We start from the raw sequence: 5,048 nt of genomic DNA, 5'->3' as shown, positions 1-5,048 counted from the left end.
TTTCCATAATTTCTGCACAAGCAAAATTCACACCATGTGAAATACTTAAGTATCATATCTCAAGTTACACAATGATTAAATTGAATTATCTTGAAATTGGAAGTCAACCACGGACTTCTTGATAGCAATCTTCTGGGGATGTAGGAAGACACTTAACAGTACTTCTTGCTTGTGAAAACTTGCTCAGATCATTACTGAAAAAAGTAAAAGACTAATTCAACATGTTTCATGTATGATTCAGATTTTCTAGCCATTAGAAACTTTTCAAGCAATATTATTTCCTTAAAACTTGCATTAGCACGATTTGAACCCCACCCTCAATACAAATTAAGGGTTTCTATAGAATAACTGTAGTCTAAAACTTGAAGATGCTAATATTAACACTTTTCAACCATAAAGGAGCATTCCTTGTGAAATGCTTTTTCAATTAATTCAGGAATCTAAAGTAACTCAAGATTTTAGTTCTTATCCTTTTCCAGTATTAATTTTTAAACGTCAACTATCCCTTTCCAGTTTTTTTTTTTTTTTTTTTATTATGATTGATTCTAACTTCCCTGCATGTAACTTGATAAGTATAATTTTTTACTTGCAATCCTTACCTTAATCTGAATTTTCTTGGAACAGAGTTGACATTCATAGCTTAAACTTCCATATAGTAGTTACGAAAGAATCCGGATTCAAAAGCCACCCAAGCTACTCTGGAAAAAAAATAAATCTGTTGCCAATTCACAGATAAAATATTTTCCCCAAGAGCATTTCACCTTCGCCAGCAAATATCTTTAATCTTTAAGTTTATAAAATTAAGGCTCAGCATTGCTGACTGGGTTGTGATAAGAGGTATCTGGCATCTTGCAGGTCGTTGAATTAATCTTCCAGGGACAGTGTTTAAGCTACTCCAGTCGTAAATCATACAAAATTTTTAAATTCGGATCTTTTAGAATCACGCAAGAATACCTTTGAAAACAACCAATGTAATAATTACAATTGAAAATACTTCTGACTTGTGCTCTCAAAAAAAAAAAAAAAAAAAAAACTATGGATCATAAAATATACGAGATTACAAAATACGATAATTTTAGATCACACAAGAATACCTTTCAAAGATAGTAGTGATAATTACAAATACGTTAAGACAGTTCGATTCATCATGACTAAATTATCAAAAAGTCGGGAACCAAACTGGGGCACTATATTAAATTTTTCTTATTATCATAATATAAATGCGGTTTTGCTAATATTACAATACCTTGAGAAACTGACACAACAAATCTGTAGATTACAACACCAGGCTGTTACATTTCCGTAAATCAATAACTAAACGATGTAGTCCACTTCTGAAAACATAAGAAAAAACTTGTATAAAAAACGATACCAATTTTTGCAACCATAATTCATCAATGGATATGTAAGTATGTTTATATATAGGTCTGACTAAAAACCTCAGCTTTGGCACAGAAAATTCTGAGTTTTGCTAACCATTGTTAACTAGCATAGCAGCCGGTATTCTCTGGAGTCACTTACTAGCGTGGAAATTCTTCCGTGGACTAATCTGGCATATATACGAAACTTATACTAAAACTTAACACCAATAGCCATTAGTTAACGTTTGAAAGCTGGTAGTTTGACTATGCACGTCATACAGCAGTACGCATTGTCTGGAAGGGAAAAGTAGATCTTACAAATATGAAATCTCTTGGCGGTTCCATATAGAATTAAGAGCAGTATTAAAATAATAATACACTTTAATAAGCTTAATGAACTAAAACTACTACTATGCCTGCCATCAATGAAAAATACGTAAATTTTGGACACTGAGTAAAAACCTTACTGCATTGGAAGAAAATGACTTGCATTCGTAATACCAAATCACTGCAAAATCATTTTCTAACAAATTCTAACAAACTTTCAGTGCCAGCCAATTTTTGACATTCCATCAAAACCCACACGCCTAAATAGTATTGAATAGTGCACAACTTAGTTAAACCGGCAATGTATTTATGAACAATCTTATATAATGACAGACTTGCGCAATAGAAAGCATAGCAACCTACGGTACTTTACAAGCATAGCAAAACTACTTACACCACAAGAATGTTATCTGATTCAAGTTTGTATTAGAAAGCACATGTGCAGTTTACCAAGACTTACTACCTGTACACATGTTATGCCTTAGCAAAGCACACGGGCAATTTACCCAAAACACCTACTCCCCTAAAAATTAATCGGCATAATCATCTAAAACTTGCACGCCTTTAACATCGGCAGCCTGTAATGAACATTCAACTAACAAATATCCCCAAACAGAAACTGAAAATGACAGCGCCAATGCTTGAAGGTAAATCAGCTGGATTTGGCTTTGAACTATTCAAATACCACCTAGTATATTTCCAATCTATGATAACCTTTGCCAAATATAATTAAACTATGACTGCTTGTCCTTGGCGTGACCACGTCTGCACATGGCAAGACTTCACATGCTGTTAATTTATCGCAACCTTCATGTTATACCAGAGCTCTGTTATACAGAAGTCTGGATTCTTCCACGATCCCAAGCCTTCAGTAAGGGATTCTACCGGATTTCCAGTTTACCCACTGCTACTACTGAACAGCAAAATTTACCAAAATTTACCGTCCAAGTTCAACACCTAAAGTACCTTGCATGAAAAAAGAAAGCTTACTAGAGAAAACGTCATTAAAATTTTTCGTATGAATCAAAGTTTGATATTGAGCTTGGCCCACTCTACATAGTTGTTTGGTGTTTTTACGTTTGACATGGAACTAGAGGTATTCAGCAACGGGACCAACGGCTTTACGTGACTTCCGAACCACGTCGAGAGTGAATTAATCAACAGGAGGAACACACAACTCTCACCCCTCAGTGGAATGTGAGAATCAAACTCGCGGCCTCCGAGGTGGCGCGCCAACACCATACCGACCACACCACTGAGGTGCTCCACACTCCAGAGTAAAGCTTACTAATGATACACAAGGCCAAAATAAACCAAAGCCAAATGAATAACCTTTTTGAGTGTCTTACAATCCCAATAATGGTTCTTAGGCTGGTAAATCACTTTACAGATTCCACTTTTGAAATATAAAATACCATCGTTTTTGCATCTTCAATAGACATCTTCCAACGTAAATAAATTTTCAGCAATTGTACCCAAACTGTTTACTTTGTCAGATTTACTTGTTTAAATGGTTTAAAGCATAAAGAAAGGATTTTTACTGCCCGACCACCCCAACACTACCTCATTCTCTTTTTAAAACTGTTTAATAGTTACCAGAAGGAAAAAATTCATTGCCAAACCAAATCACTATTAATAGCCACTGTGCCGTCAACTAAGTCATCGTCTCATCTAACCAATTGTAACCACCAAACAAAACTTTAACCCTATTACCGTATTTTTAAATATCTTAAATAATATCGCCAAGGTCTGCAGCAGCACAGTGACTGGTTCAATCCAGATTTAATTTTCCAAAAGTTAAGACACCAAATAGGTGATGGTACTGCTGTATACATCGTTATACTACCACCATTATTTAATTAATTAACTCTAATAAATTAATGAAGCTTACCTTAAACTAGTTGGTTTGGTTTTTTTTTTTTTTTTGGGGAATAAAAAATGTGCGGCTGCTTTGGAGGGAAAACGTGAAGCCGTTTGCATAAGGTTCCCTGACATGCAACTTAAAGTAGGAAGTGGCCAGGTACCCGACGACCACATTGCACTGCAAACAATCGTAGGAAATCAAAGTCTGTCAAAAATTAATGCCAGAAAGGGCCAGCCACTACCTCTGCCATAGGTACAGGAAGACAAAATGCCGTTTTTTGCTTCATTATTCGAGTATTCAGTCAAACAAGGATACCAGTGGACACTAGACAGGTAACTTTATTACTCCGCTGAAATGCTAGTGAAACTTAGTTTTCGACTCAAGTCATTCGTAATTGGTTATGAAACCCATGACGTCATAACGATGTCACACCTCTCAGCCAATAATGAGTAACTGGAACTGCTTTTGTTTGCGTAAGAAAGTAAGTTAGAGGGCTCATTAAAAGTAAACATTACCGTAGAGGAAACACCTCTCCCGACTTAGGAAAAATTCGAGGTAAAAACTTAATCTTTTTTTTTCTCTGTAAGTATGCATTAGCGACAATAATGTATTGAGAAGAAGTGTTTTGTTATCACGTGCTTTACTCGGGAAAAATATCAATATAATAGATTTCCCATAATGGTTGAAACTGTAATAATACCGGTTCTCCTTCTCCCTCGACTACCGAACTAGTACTTGAGAAAATTCCAGGCATTCTTATCCCACCGCATAAGCTAATTTAACCTACCCATTCACGCGTACCAGTATAAAAACTACCACCAGGCACCAGTCACGTACTAGGCTTACCAAATGCGTACAGGAGGCCAGCATCAACGTAATGCTTTGTTGCCCCAACATACAAATGTCACTTCCATTACAGTTTCACTAACCACGAAACCTCCATCGTAGGATCAAAGATAACCGGTTGCCCATATACAGTTTAAATACATTTATTAGCGGTTTCACTTTACTCGCCTCATTACAGAATATAGACAACCACATAACTGACGAAACAAAATCAGTGTTCAGTGGAAATACAACTCGTTAGTCGTCACTTTTAAGAAAAAGGCTTAGAGAATTTTTACCCACACGTCAACGTTACTGCAACCCTCAGCTTTACACGTCAACCTGTAATCTGTGACCTCTAATTTGAGGAAATCTGAAGCCAAGGACGCTAGATGAGAAAATACAGCAGCGAAACTCTCCTCACAGCACCGCCATCAATTGACAAATAGCGCCATCAGCTGAGTCGATACTTAAGAAGCTTGCTAAACAAACTTGAGCTGTCCAAAGACAAATAATTTGTGAAAAATCTTATATAAGGTCATGTGCCTGTGTGTTTATAATAAAATAAAAATCATTGTGAGTTAATGAAAATGATTTGGAGAGCTAAGATGTAAAATGGACAGAGCTTCGTTTACTTTCCAAATAGATTAGAGAGAGAGAGAGAGAAAAAA

The 5,048-nt window shown here is 35.9% G+C and overlaps 1 long non-coding RNA gene across 3 annotated transcripts in view; it reads right to left on the bottom strand.

Annotated features, from left to right (window-relative positions):
- LOC135196836 (uncharacterized) overlaps positions 1 to 4,783 on the bottom strand; it is a 19,806-nt gene extending 15,023 nt beyond the window's left edge. Inside the window, exons 1-3 of one of the 3 annotated variants that reach the window (XR_010310481.1) lie at positions 4,677 to 4,783; positions 1,477 to 1,655; positions 1,247 to 1,334 (exon numbers count right to left, since the gene is read on the bottom strand). This is a non-coding gene — a long non-coding RNA (uncharacterized LOC135196836). The other 2 variants (XR_010310480.1, XR_010310482.1) reach the window with 2 other exon arrangements.
- Between the last annotated feature and the right edge of the window lie 265 nt (positions 4,784 to 5,048).

Source organism: Macrobrachium nipponense, chromosome 18 (genome assembly GCF_015104395.2).
Source record: "Macrobrachium nipponense isolate FS-2020 chromosome 18, ASM1510439v2, whole genome shotgun sequence".
NCBI classification, from domain to species: domain Eukaryota; kingdom Metazoa; phylum Arthropoda; class Malacostraca; order Decapoda; family Palaemonidae; genus Macrobrachium; species Macrobrachium nipponense.
This window is presented reverse-complemented; position numbering and strand designations above follow the sequence as displayed.